Source organism: Metopolophium dirhodum, chromosome 1 (genome assembly GCF_019925205.1).
Source record: "Metopolophium dirhodum isolate CAU chromosome 1, ASM1992520v1, whole genome shotgun sequence".
NCBI lineage: Eukaryota > Metazoa > Arthropoda > Insecta > Hemiptera > Aphididae > Metopolophium > Metopolophium dirhodum.
In genome coordinates, this window is record NC_083560.1 from 33,824,507 (window position 1) to 33,839,314 (window position 14,808).

Consider the following 14,808-nt stretch of genomic DNA (forward strand, 5'->3'; position numbering starts at 1 on the left):
AGGACAAGTCTTTTTATATATACAGATATTATATTATATCCGTGATAATAACTTAGCGAGGCATAATGCAATTGCATAATGCATTTTTTTTAATTTGCGTTCTTATAATATACGGGTCGGTACTATAGCAATATTCTGAATACGTATAATAATATAATCATCACAGGCGACCATAGGCGTGCGCACGGGTGCGGCAGAAGGTTCATATTGTGCTGCGTCTGCCACATTTTTTGGACCGATTGATTGGTTATAAGTAAATACAATTGATGGGAACCAATAAAATAAATGATTGTTTTTACAGTGTAGTGTAGACAAAGCTATCAGTCAATATGTCATTAAACAAAATATAAAAATAAAATGTATACTACAAATACTACGTCTGTGTTCAATGTTATGTCTAATGGTCATTGGCCGGGAGGTGGTAGTGGTGAGCACTGTCGGCGGGTTTGCTCTACTAGCTATAGCCGGCGAGTCGGCCGCTTCCACTGGAAAACCCTTGGTGCGTTTCAAAAATAATAAAAGTAATCGACTGAATAACGTCAATAATCAGAATATCGATTTTCTATTTAATGGGCAAGCGACAATAATGTTTAACGTTAATCTTATCTCCATGAAATGAAGACGTAACATTACAATGGTTGTAGTGTCTCGTTGCAGACCAATTCATTATAACTATAGTGGTATGTTTACATTTGTCAATTGTTAAAAAAATAAATTACCATACTATTATGGCCACTTTGGTAACAATACACAGCCTGCGGTGATCAATAATTTTGACTGTTCAACGTTCATTTGGCCGATTGTTCAAAAATGGGCTGCTTAATTGTATATGCTGCATCTGCAATATTAAAGTCTGTGCGCGCCTATGTAGACGACCTATAAACTAACACTGTAATTCCCCTCGTTCTCTTTTCTCTTTTACTCTATATTGTACCCCTCACCTCTCTCTCTCTCTAAGCGCTGTCCATTAGTTAATGAATATAATAACTTATAAGTGAGGCGCAGCAATCGTGTGCGTGCGGGTACGTTTATTGATTAAGCTGCGATGTCGTATTATACATTATCTCGTGTTGATTTTTTATGCACTGAACGTGAACGAATTCATTTTTTTAGTGAACGTTCATAACACTGTCGTAGATACATCCTACTACATCGGCTTCTGTATTACCAATTTACCAGCTTACGTGGTTATTGTGAGTTGAATGGTTTTAAATCAGTAGATGTATAATAGATAGGTACACTTTACAAACCAGACAGTTTACACGAAAATCAAAGCTTTTTTTTTACTTGTACGAAAACGGTGAATGCAAATTAAATATACTTTAAATAACACGGTATGTATAATAATAGAGTACTATATTATAATATATTCATATTATGATATAACATTATAAGCCATCATATTATTTGTGCCTATGATTTCGACTACAAATCTTTACGACTCACGAGTGCCACACGTGATATATATTATGTACTCATATTATATAGGTATACCTAAGAAACTTCCAGACGAAATTGGAGAGCGAAACTTTGACGAGAGTTCGCAACCCTCCACTCAAATTTACGTCGGATACTGCCACTATACACTTGTAGGCAAGGCTGGACAAGTTAACGATTTTTTTAACTCGTTAAGTTAAAAGTTAACTTTGAGTAATTTAACTTGGTGTAAAGTTAAAATTTGCTAATTTGCAAAAATAAAAAATTCCAGACACATAATATGGTTTATTAGATAGTTTTGCTTTACGTTCAAGAAAATTACAGGAGAAATTTAAAATGATACATCAAAGTAAAAACACATTTAAAAATTCAAATTATTCTTCGGAAAAAAATTAACTTAATTTAGATATTTTTGAAATAAAATTAACTTGAAGTTGACACGTTAATCTTGCAAAAAAGTAACTTATTAAGTTAAAAGTTAATTTGAAAAAAAAGTAACGAGTTAATTAACTTAATTTTAACTTTTAACTCGTTAATGCTCTGTCTTGGTTTTAGGTATGTAAACTCACAGCTGCTATATGCCTAACACAATATTATAGTTTATAGTATTATATTATTTCGTAAAATACATAATATACATACAAATACATATAGTATCACGATAATGATAAGCCATTGGCTGACGGATTGCAAAGTAATAGCACACTTGTTGAATAGAGTCAGTTATGTCTATATATTGAACGTAATAATGTTGTGTGAAATATAATTATAAATTATACAATCGAATTTATTTTGAAGGCCAACATCTGATTTGTGCCTACATTCAAAAAGGAGTCGTGCATAATATATAATACTGCGATAATTGCGTAATATGCACATAGAGTTATTAGTTCCACCTTGAGGAGTATTGAATTACCCGCGATTTCGATTTGGCGCTGCATAATGAACGTTTTTTTTTACTTAAAGTCTCGGAAATTTCAGTTGCCATAAGTCACTTTGTAGCGACAGTACAGTAATAAATCATATTATCCAATGTGTGTCGTGTAATAACAAATAATAATTTTAATTGCTCGCACATATCATTACACTATTATAGTCTATATAGTCTTACCATAATATTATCTACATACGCCTATATGTTACATTCGTGTACACGAATAATATTTCAGCGTGACACAGCGGTGGAAACTTGAAATAGTTCCGAGGCCCACTGTGTACCCACTATTCTATATATATATATATACATATTAAGTTATAGATTTCTATTTTCCAAGGACACTTTTACACGTATCCTATACTCGAAATCCTGTAATTTATAACCAACGTGGCATACGAATATTTTATATTATTAAAACACATTTGTATGGATATACCGTCCCACGCACGGTATGTTCCTCATTTATATAGGTAACGTATTTCCTACTATGAATAATAACATGAAAATGGAAATAATTTTTGGAGGATAATGAGAATCATTTCCTCATGGTGTCATCCGGGTAATGCTGAATTATGTTTCCCAAAAATATTATACGTATATTTTTATGGGGAATGGTAAACTCCTACATACAAATGTAGGTAATGTCATACATAGACATAGTGTTAACTCCTTTTTTTTTCCAGTTTTAACCGACGACGCCGTGGGAACAGCTTACGCATTTTTCCGCGACTAATAGTGTCGACTCCTACAAAACAATAGTAATTTTTTAAAAAAACAGTTAAATTAATTTTTAAAAAGGTGGATACCTCATGTACCGCTGTTGTATCCTCCTAGTATACTTATATAAATTATCAAATTTAATAATTTCCTCCAGTTTAAATAGTTTAATTAATTAACTACCAAACATAATTAAATATTAAAAACCAAATGAATTAGTTATAAATAGGTAAAAAAATCAAAATAATGTTAAAAAAGAAATCAGTAGAAAAAAACAAGTCTTTGTATTTTCAACATTAAAAAGGTGGGTAAGTGGATGTCGTTCTGCTGTACAGTAGGTTGCAAGTGGGTCACTGTAATGGATGGTGTTAAATTTGAATTCAATGATATATATCATTGTATAAGAAAAACGATTCTGAGCGAAAATGGTCAGTCAGCTTATGATATTACCAAGTATTTAGTTTTTTTATTTGATTATATATTATTGTGAATAAAGTAATTTATATATTTAAATTACTTACGTGAACCCTTTTAAATTTTCAATTGCTAGCTATAAAAGTTGAACATTTTATACAAAATAATTATTTAATTTTTAAATTTGATAAATTTTGTCGAAATTCGAACTTAAAATGGTTATAAAAAAAACTGTGCCTATGTATTTTTAATTTTTTTAACTACTATTGTAACAATATATCAGGAGCCTTTCATAAAATGTCACGCTTTTTTACCCAACTAATAAAATTTTATTGATATTCATAGAAAAAAAAACTAAAAAAATGGAAAACTGACAATATCCGTAAACTGCTCAAAATAAGTCAAAATATTTGGAAAATGTTATGGTGTATAGAAAATGCTAATATAAATATTCAGTCAATATTTCATGTTCCTACGATTATTTGTTTAAGAGTTGCACCAAAAATCAAAATCGATTTTTTCAAAAACGGATTTTGCGTACCAATTCCCGTTTTTCTTTAATTTTTATTTCATTTTTCACGGCGATTTTGAAAACTAGGTACTAGAAAAATTTTACTTTTACCTCGTAACTAGATTCACTTTCCTTTCAGAAAAGATACTTTTGAAAAAAATCTATAAGCACTTTTAGTTTCCTAAAAGGTGATGACAGACACAAAAAAAATTAAAAAAATTAAAAACACATATCATTGCAAAATCAATACATTAATACATAATATGTAAAAATCAATTTAGCTACCAATATAAATAAAACTCAAATAATAATCATATTAAAATAAATCATTAACCAAGTGTTTGTATTTTATCTATAAAAATATATTTTTATATTTATTATTTTAAAGTTAAAATGTTTAGCTTTTTGATCTTTTCATTTCCAAAGTCATGTATTGAAATAAAATGTTGGAGTGAATTACACTATTTTTTTTTTTAGGTTAAAATATCCTTGTAGGATATTACAGTATCTTTGATTTTCGGGTAAAAAGGTTATTCACGTAGGAGTTTACATTTGGCCATTCTTATTCGGGCTGAGTTAACACGTAAATAATTATTACCTGAAAAAAAAAACCCGGGCCAAGTTAACACCTAAATGATTTTCACTTGAAAAAAAAACACGTGCCGAGTTTACAATCGCCCGGATATCAACGCACTATTTGTTTTCTCTCTCTGGTCTAAGCGCAACATGTGATAAAACGCATTAACGCAGAATCATTTGTTCTGTGTTCTTATATGCCGTAATTTTAGAGTAAAATCACCAATTACAAAAAAGATTAAAAATATTAATAATTATATTTTTGAGACGATGTGATTTTATATTTTATTGTTATTTGACTTGGTAATCGTTTTTCAAAATAATCAAAATAAACCTAATCTTTTCGTTTCGGGATGAACACGTCAATTATATAATATATATTAAACGAGTTCCACGACGCGACCACAACGCCCTACAACAGCTGCTCGCCGTCGGCTAGACCGAAGTTTTCGCGTACCGATCTCGACAAAACATTCGGGCGAGAAAGATTTCATCGTTCAAACCGTGTTTTATTATTTTCTTAGTTTTGGGTACTGCTCCTTTTCATCCCACCATATGTATATAGTAATATTTAAAGCTATAGGCTGATATTCATACGCCGGGGCGGCGCAGCTGAAACGAGGAATGTGCGCGACGGATAGGGACAAATATATTCGAGCAAGAGAGACTTCATCGTGTAAACAGTATTGTATTATTTTGTTAGTATTGGGTACTGCTCCTTTTCGTTCCCCCATACATAATATATAGTAATATTTATAATAGAGGCTGTTATTCATACGCCGCGCCGGCGCACTGAAACGAGGAATGTGCGCGCTGGATAGGGAAAAATATTATACTCGGGCAAGAGAGATTTCATCGTGTAAACCGTATCGTATTATTTTGTTAGTATTGGGTACTGCTCCTTTTCGTTCCCCCATACGTATATAGTAATATTTAAAGCTATAGGCTGATATTCACACGCCACGCCGGCGCAGCTGAAACGAGGAATGTGCGCGCCGGATAGGGAAAAATATTATACTCGGGCAAGAGAGATTTCATCGTGTAAACCGTATCGTATTATTTTGTTAGTATTGGGTACTGCTCCTCTTCGTTCCCCCATACATAACATATAGTAATATTTATAGTTATAGGTTGATATTCATACGCCGCGCCGGCGCACTGAAACGAATAAAGAGCGCGCCGGATAGGGAAAATACTCGGGCAAGAGAGACTTCATCGTTAAAACCGTATTGTATTATTTTGTTAGTTTTGGGTACTGCTCTTCTTCGTTCCCCCATACATAATATATAGTAATATTTATAATAGAGGATTAGAGGCTGATATTCATACGCCGCGCCGGCGCAGCTGAAACGAGGGAAGTGCGCGCTATATAGGGAAAAATATTATACTCGGGCAAGAGAGACTTCATCGTTAAAACCGTATCGTATTATTTTGTTAGTTTTGAGTACTGCTCCTCTTCGTTCCCCCATACATAATATATAGTAATATTTATAATAGAGGCTGATATTCATACGCCGCGCCGGCGCAATGAAACGAGGGAAGTGCGCGACGGATAGGGACAAATATATTCGGGCAAGAGAGACTTCATCGTTAAAACCGTATCGTATTATTTTGTTAGTTTTGGGTACTGCTCTTCTTCGTTCCCCCATACATAATATATAGTAATATCTATAGCTATAGGCTGATATTCATACGCCGCGCCGGCGCAGCTGTAACGAGGAAAGAGATGCGCCGGATAGTGTTTTTTCGATTTATTCGTTAGAATACCAACATATTAAATATCAAATAACAGTATTAATATACAGCACCCCGTCGTCGTATTTTATCGGCAAATCAATAATACGGTACACAAACAAGTACATAGTTATACAAATTATACAAATTACAAATCAAAGTAGAATAAATATTAAAAAATAAAACAACGATATAATTATAAATGTTTTTGAAAACTTGTTGTTTTGAAGTGTTTATGCACACCTCTACTCAGGCACTAGCTCTTTCAGATCATATCACCCATTGGCTATTTATAATCAATGGTAGGTTATGTGGTATGTTTTACATAACAATGTATACGAGCTTATTGTTATTCACAATTAACTTTAGGTACCTATACGACAATACTTTGTGCATCAGTCATCGACATGGTCATAATGTATCTATATTTATACGGGGACACACGAAAATACCATACCACATCTATAGTGTATGTCAGGAATCGGAATCAATGTTTTATGTTTTCGTGTGACTGTGGAATGGGCTGGCGCAAGTGGTGGTGCCTAGTTTGGTAACCACTGGAAATTGGAATAATGCTACGTGTAAAGAGTGTACCTACAACCTGCTGATAGTATCAAAGTATATTATCAAATCAATTAAATTATTTCAGTAATAGCGGAGTGCCTAGCTAGTAGCGGAGAATGGATTGTTATAATATACTTGTGAGTTGAGATCATGAATTATGTATTCCGACAGACACGCGAAACTATTAAAACCAGTGAACTTTGGGTGATAATATATTGTACCTATTTACCTATTATCAATTATCCAATAATTGTAGACGTTTTAAACGTCATGATTTCGATAAAAATATAAACTAAAGTAGCTACCGAAAATTCCGAATTGTATTCCCATTGATCGGTATAATCGTTTAAGTTGACACACACACACACAAATCACAATTAGGACTACATATTATAGCTGAATAATATTGAAACAGTGCCACAACTATGCCAATTTGGGCCCGTGTGTAAATAAAATGAATGCCCCTCCCCCTTCCTCTTGAAAATAGAAAAATTAACCTATCGACTATTGTAAAATTAATTTTTCCAAATTTGAAATCATACTTTGGAATTTTGAGTTTTTACTCATACAATATATGGTTAACATAATTAAATCACGTAGGTACTACGTAGGTTTATAAATAAATAAATGTAATAATTTGTTGCCTTTTTTATTCATTTTAAATATAAATAATTATCAAATAACAAATAAATTGAACATACCATGCATTAACAGTCAGTTAGAAACTCAAAAATAAATACTGTACTCACTTTAAAATATTGTGGCAATCATTTATTTATCCATATATTATATATAAAAATAAGTGTACATTTTGAATAAAATTTATAACCGATTTCGATAAGGGCATATTAAAATTGACATGTAGATGATTTCTATGAAGTTTGTACGCTGTGGGATAAGTGGTTCCGGAGTTATGGCCTCTTAAGTGCACACCTGGCGACATGGCCAAAAAAAACAACAACGTATATACAATTATTTTTATCTATATATATAACACATAGTAACCATTAAAAAACAAAAATTTCTATCGTAAATCTCAAAATTCCTGTTTGAGCACCTACCGGAAGTGATCACTTCCCTTTTTAAATTAGCCTATGACACTCACAAAGAATGTGACTTTGTATTGGTGTAAGAATTTTCGAAATCGGTTCAGTAGCTTCGGAGTTTTTCCCGAACATACAAACAAACACAATCATTTTATATATTAGTATAGATAAATAAAAAAAGATAAGTGGATGTCGCTCTGCTGTACAGTAGGTTACAAGTGGGTCACTGTAATTGATGGTGTTAAATTTGAATTCAATGATATAATATCATTGTATAAGAAAAACGATTCTGAGCGAAAACGGTCAGTCAGCCTATGATTTTACCAAGTATATTTGATGATATTATTGTGAATAAATTAATTTATATATAACCTATTTACGTGGAGCCTTGTTTTAAATTTTCAATCCTTAGCCATAAAAGTAAAAAATTTATACATTTTTAACCACAAAATAATTAATAAATTATAAATTTGATAAATGTTGTCAAAATTTGAACTTTAAATGCTTATAAAAAAAAATTGTGCCTATGTCTTTTTAATATTTTTCAACTGCTATTAGAACGATATATCAGGAGCCTTATATTAAATTTTCACGCTTTCTAACCCAACAAATAAAATTTTATTGATATTTATAGAAAAAAAAACTAAAAAAATTGAAAACTGACAATGTCCGTAAACAGCTCAAAAAGAGTCAAAATATTTTCAACATTTTATGGTGTATAGAAAATGCTAATATAAACATTCAGTGAAGTTTTCAAGTATCTACAGTCATTCGTTTTTTTAATTACAATAAAATAAGAAAAATTGTTACATGAGAAATCGAGTAAATATCAAATGATGCAAAAATATAAATTTCAGACGCTCATAAAAATTTAATTTAAGTTTCTTCTAGACATTTTTTTTTTTGATAAAGGTAGACAAACTTATGAGTAATCTTATATTACATTTTCAAATCTTAGATTTAAAAAGAAAAATTTTTATGAATTCTCCAACTCAAAATAATTTGCTATTTTTCGTGATTTTTCCGTATTTTGTCAAAATTTGAACTTTAAATGCTTATAAATAAAAATTGTGACTAAGGATTTTTAATTTTTTTCATCTGCCTTTGAAACAATAACCTAGGAGCCTTCTATTAAATTTTCAAGCTTTTTTCTCAACAGATAAAATTTCATTGATATTTATAGAAAAAAAAAACTAAAAAAATTGAAAACTGACAATGGCCGTAAACAGCTCAAAAAGAGTCAAAATATTTTGTAAATTTTATGGTGTATAGAAAATGCTAATATAAACATTCAGTCAAAATTTCATGTCCCTACGGTCATTTATTTTAGAGTTACACCAAAAAACCAAAATCGATTTTCTCGAAAACAGATTTTGCGTAAAAAATTCCCGTTTTTTCCTTAATTTTTCTTTTGTTTTTCACGTCGCTTGTGAAAACTACTGGGACCCCCCAAAGTACTAACTAGATTCACTTTCCTATCAGAAAAGTTACTATTGAAGAAAATCCAAGCACTTTTACTGTCCTAAAAGGTGATGACAGACACAAAAATAAAAAAAAAAATAAAAAATAAAAAAAAAATAAAAAAAAAAAAACACACATCATTGTATAATCAATACATTCATCGCTTCGCTCAGAATCTAAAATGAATGTTTGTGTGTAGATTAGAACTCTGGGAAGAAGATAGGCTAATTTAAAAAGTGTTAAATTTGTTTTTTTTTTCATCGGATTTCAGTACGGTTGTGTGAGGTTTTCGTATTAATTGATTATATTAATCCTCCGTGGGTGGAATTAAGTAAAAATGACAAACTTTGTGCAATTTTTATATTTTAGAGTTAAATCATACACTTATCATACAAACAGCACGGGGTCCGCGATCTACCGCAGGTAGATTGCCACCTGATAATGTACTGCTTCGAATCAGAATTTTTATTCCGGGCAACGGAAAAGTTAAGATATAATATGTTTAACACCATACGCCGAATATTAAATAACGAATTGAACAAAGTTTGAGTCATATAGAATTGGTACATTTAACGGGCAACGAAGTGCCAGGCGGGATCAGCTAGTTAACAATAAAATTTCACGACCAAGACAGTGCCGCAACTAGGTATTGTAGGGCCCTGATGCCAAAAATGTTATGGGGCCCCTGTACCTGTACTAAACAGTATAATGAAATAAAGTTAGTGCCACAGATAACCTTTAGCAGACCCCTAATACAAAATAAAATGTATGGCCCCCAATTTTTAAAACTTTTCAAGCACTTTAAGAGTATAGTTATGTTGGTTATATTAAGTTCATCATATTTTTAAATACATCTCCAACAATACATCAGTTATCAGTAGTCAAATAGTCAAATTAATAAAAAGCAATTCATTTATTAAAATATTAAATAATATAATATTTAAATTTCAATAACAAAAAATAAACAATATTATAGGTATTATACAAATATTTTATTTTAAAAAGTTTTTTTTCCTTGCCTTCATGTTTGAAAAAGTCATGTATTAGTTTTTCAATATCAAGTTCTTTTGTCCTTGATTTTTCTATGTTAAGTATACTTATGCCAGTTAATCTATCTTGCGAAATAGAATTCCGAAGATAGTTTTTGAGGAGTTTTAATTTGGAAAATGACCTTTCGGCCGTAGCTACGGTAACTGGGAGACTTAAATATATAATACAAGCAGTGATAATTTGACTGTAAAGAGATGAAAGATCATATTCAATTATAAAAGATGACAATTCTTGAATAGTTTGAATTTTTGTATTTTTAATAAATTCTTTTAATGAAATTAATTGTCTTATTAAATCTGATGTCACATCATTATTGTAAAATGATATGAAATCATAACAAGATTTAACAATTTCTGACTCTTTCATGGTAACTATATTTTGTGGAAGTAAAAATTCAAAATTTCTTGAAACGGAATGAAGTCCTTTAAATCGATCTCGTAACTGAAATAAAGCTGTATCAATGAGAGGATAAAAAATTGCTATACGAAATTTTTCTTCGGGCACATCTAAACATCTAATCGTCTATCTCCTTGAATTTCTCTACAGTATTGTTTTGAATATATTCTACGGGTTGCAGGTTTTGTGGTGGATACACCCCATTTATGGCATAATTCAGTTGCTGACCCAACGACTTCATCATAACCATATCTCATTTTTTCAATTGATAAAATTGTTCCTTGCAATAAATCACATGCCTTGTGAAGATTGGTTTGTGGTGATTGTAATACCTTTGATACAATTGATAAAGGTTTTAAAATATTTTCCCAAATGGTCATCAACATAACAAATTCAAATGATTCCATTTTTTTTTTCAGTGATTTGGCTCTATTTTTTTCATCACTTTTGTCACTTGTTAATAATATATTGGTTAAAGATTTTAAAACATTTATAAAATTTAATTTTAGTGAATACACGGCGTTGTGTCTTGCTTCCCATCGAGTAGCACACACATTTTTTAATACTCCAATAATATATTATTATTTATTAGCGTATAAACCATATACCTACATATAGTACCAATATAAGGTCCGTATTTCCTAGTATTTTTTCAGATATCAAAATAATATACATATTTTTGTGAAATTTTGAATCGAATGACGAATATAGAAATAACCAATGGGCAATAGTGTAGGTATTGTATGTTGGGCTGGGGCCCCCTTCGGTCCCGAGGCCCGTGGCGTTTGCCCACCTTGCCCACCCGGTATTTACGCCACTGGTGTGTACTATGTTGAGAGTTATAAATAAATCTATTTTTAATTTTCAAATGTGAATTACCATCGTAGATGTAAACAAAGATTATCAGTTATCAGTGGTCTCAATTTTATCGGATATTTATTCATCATTTGGCGTATGATTGTAATATCAATCTATTATAGAAATATGGAATGTACATTTTCTATTTTTTTTTTTTAATAATAAATTGCTTAATTTTTCCTTTTTGATGATGCCCCCCCCCCCCCCATAACATAAAACCTGGCCAGGGAATGCATTGCATACCCTGCTTCCCCTATTGTTGCGGCACTGGACCAAGACGATCAAATACTTCACGATAAGGCCGTAATGCAAATAGGATTCAATTATATATTTATATAAATTAATGTTTGTGTGAAGATTAGACCTCTGCGACGAAGATAGGCTAATTTAAAAATAGTTAAATTTGTTTTTTTTACTTTTTAAAATTATGAATTTTAGAAAAATGTTAATTTTAATAAAGGATACAATTTTGAAATTTGTTTCATAGCAATACGAGATTATATTTAAAATTGGCCCTTACTCATAAAAATTGAAAAATTAATCTATCGACTATTGTAAAATCAATTTTTCCAAATTTGAAAACATACTTTGAAATTTTGAGTTTTTACTCATACAAAATAAGGTTAACATTATTAAAACGCGTAGGTACCTATGTATTTACAAATAAATAAATGTAATAATTAGTAGCCTTTTTTTATTAATTTTAAATATAAATAATTATCAAAAAACAAATAAATTGAACATACCATACATTAACAGTCAATTAGAAGCTCAAAAATAAATACTGTACTCACTTTAAAAAATTATGGCAATCATTTATTTATTATTTTATAATTAATTTAATTATTCAAATAAATATCGCCACTAAGTTTTCACACACGTTATCAAAATGGATAGCTTATTGACCGACTGCAAAACACCGACCATATAGGAGACCCGCCTTTTGAACGTGCAATACAAAAGCGAGCCCGCGGTCTCGTTTTTCCCGGATAACAGAAATAGACACCAATAACTTAAACGCGTAAACACACTCACACTAACACTAAACCGGTCAAAATGCGCGTTCCTTCGCATGACGCACTTTAATCAATTGCAACTAAACTATTTTCAATTTCGGTTATACGGGCCGCAAAAGAAACGTTGATGTATGATAATGTTGTGGACAAAACAAAATCTTGTTCAATCTTTATTAATAATTTGTATTATAACAAAATGGTTTTCTTTTTATATATTTTTAAATTTTTATCATTGAGCCTCCCATTATGGGTTGGGGCACTGGGCCCGCATGTTTGACACACGCAACACACACGGTTATTGCGGCACTGCATAGAAATAATTTGTTTCGTACCAATACGAGTTTATATTTAAAAATGTATTGTTGCGTATTTAGCGTATTTCACCATTTTTTCATTTATAAGGGCATATTATTTGACATTTTTTTTTTTATATATTGGTGTAAGTTTTACAATTTTTAATTGTCAGCGGCCAGCGCACTATTTGTTGTCTCTCTCTGGCCCACGCGCAGCATAGACAAGACGCATTTACGCAGAATCATTTTATCTATGTTTTTAAGTAATCTTGAGTAAATACACCCATTACAAAAAAGATAGAGAGTAGTAATATTTTAGAGGGGATGACATACCGATTTTATATTTTATTTGTTATTTGACTCGGTGTTCGACAAAAAAAATGTTTTTAAATTCAAATGGTGTTTAAATTGTTTTGAAACAATAATTATTAGACAAACCGATATGTCATTACTTCAAAAATATTATTCTGTATCTTCTTTGTAATGGGTGATTTTACTCTGAGATTACTTAAAAACGATCCTGCGCAAATGCGCTTTGTCTATGTTGCGCGTGTGTGGGCCAGAAAGAGAAAACAAATAGTGCGCTGCGTTAACCTCTAATGATAATTTGTATACAGTGTGATTCCTTTTAAAGGTAACACTAAATAATTCTGTCCAGTGACATCGGATTAATATGCGGTTTTCGGGAGGGGATAGGCAATACATAAATACACAATTCTTGATGATTTTTACATTTTTAGATCTTTCCGCGTGCGCATGCGCAATACAACTTGCATTTTTCAACAGGTGTTTTGAATACCAAATTCGGATAGGCCGAATTTTTTTAAGTCGATTTGGTCCTATTTACCATAGCTCTAAAATCAAAATTGACCAAATGGCAACCAGTCAAAGTTTCGATTAAAATTATTGAATTTTTCAACAATCATACTAGAATTTTTTGAATAATTATTAAATTTTAAGTATTTTTTTTGTTTCCATAGGTTTGCAGATATTATTAAATCATTTTAATTTAATTTTTAGGAAATAAAATAATCTTAGAGTTTACAAGTAATACCCACTACTTGTATCATGAAAAATAAATAACAATAAATGATAAAATGTACGTCTAATTGAGGTTAATCAATTCCTCAAAATTAAATTAAAATGATTTAATAATATTTGCAAACCTACGGAAACAAAAAAAATACTTAATATTTTATAATAATTCAAAAAATTCTAGTATGATTGTTGAAAAATTCAATAATTTTAATCGAAACTTTGACTGGTTGCCATTTGGTCAATATTGATTTTAGAGCTATGGTAAAAAGGACCAAATCGACTTAAAAAAATTCGGCCTATCCGAATTTGGTATTCAAAACACCTGTTGAAAAATGCAAGTTGTATTGCGCATGCGCACACGGAAAGATCTAAAAACGTAAAAATCATCAAGAATTGTGTATTTATGTATTGCCTATCCCCTCCCGAAAACCGCATATTAATCCGATGTCACTGGACAGAATTATTTAGTGTTACCTTTAAAAGGAATCACACTGTATAATAATTATACAACGTAATGTTTAAAAGCTTGTTCGCGGAGACGGTAAAAACCCGGCGTTGTATAGAATCGGACCGAACGACCGACCGACGTTAGTACGAGATAAAAATAAATTGATATTATTGAAACCTTAACGTTACGATTATAGTAATATTATGGGAGTCGAAAGGTTAAAATATATAATATTAATTATTATCGTGCACACATACGGCGAACAACGACCGTCTTTAATAATAATAATTAATAATAACAATCGATTATTAT

The 14,808-nt window shown here is 30.9% G+C and overlaps 1 pseudogene; it reads right to left on the reverse strand.

Annotated features, from left to right (window-relative positions):
* Positions 1 to 10,389: 10,389 nt before the first annotated feature.
* LOC132933548 (zinc finger MYM-type protein 1-like) lies at positions 10,390 to 11,100 on the reverse strand (annotated as a pseudogene).
* Positions 11,101 to 14,808: the final 3,708 nt, after the last annotated feature.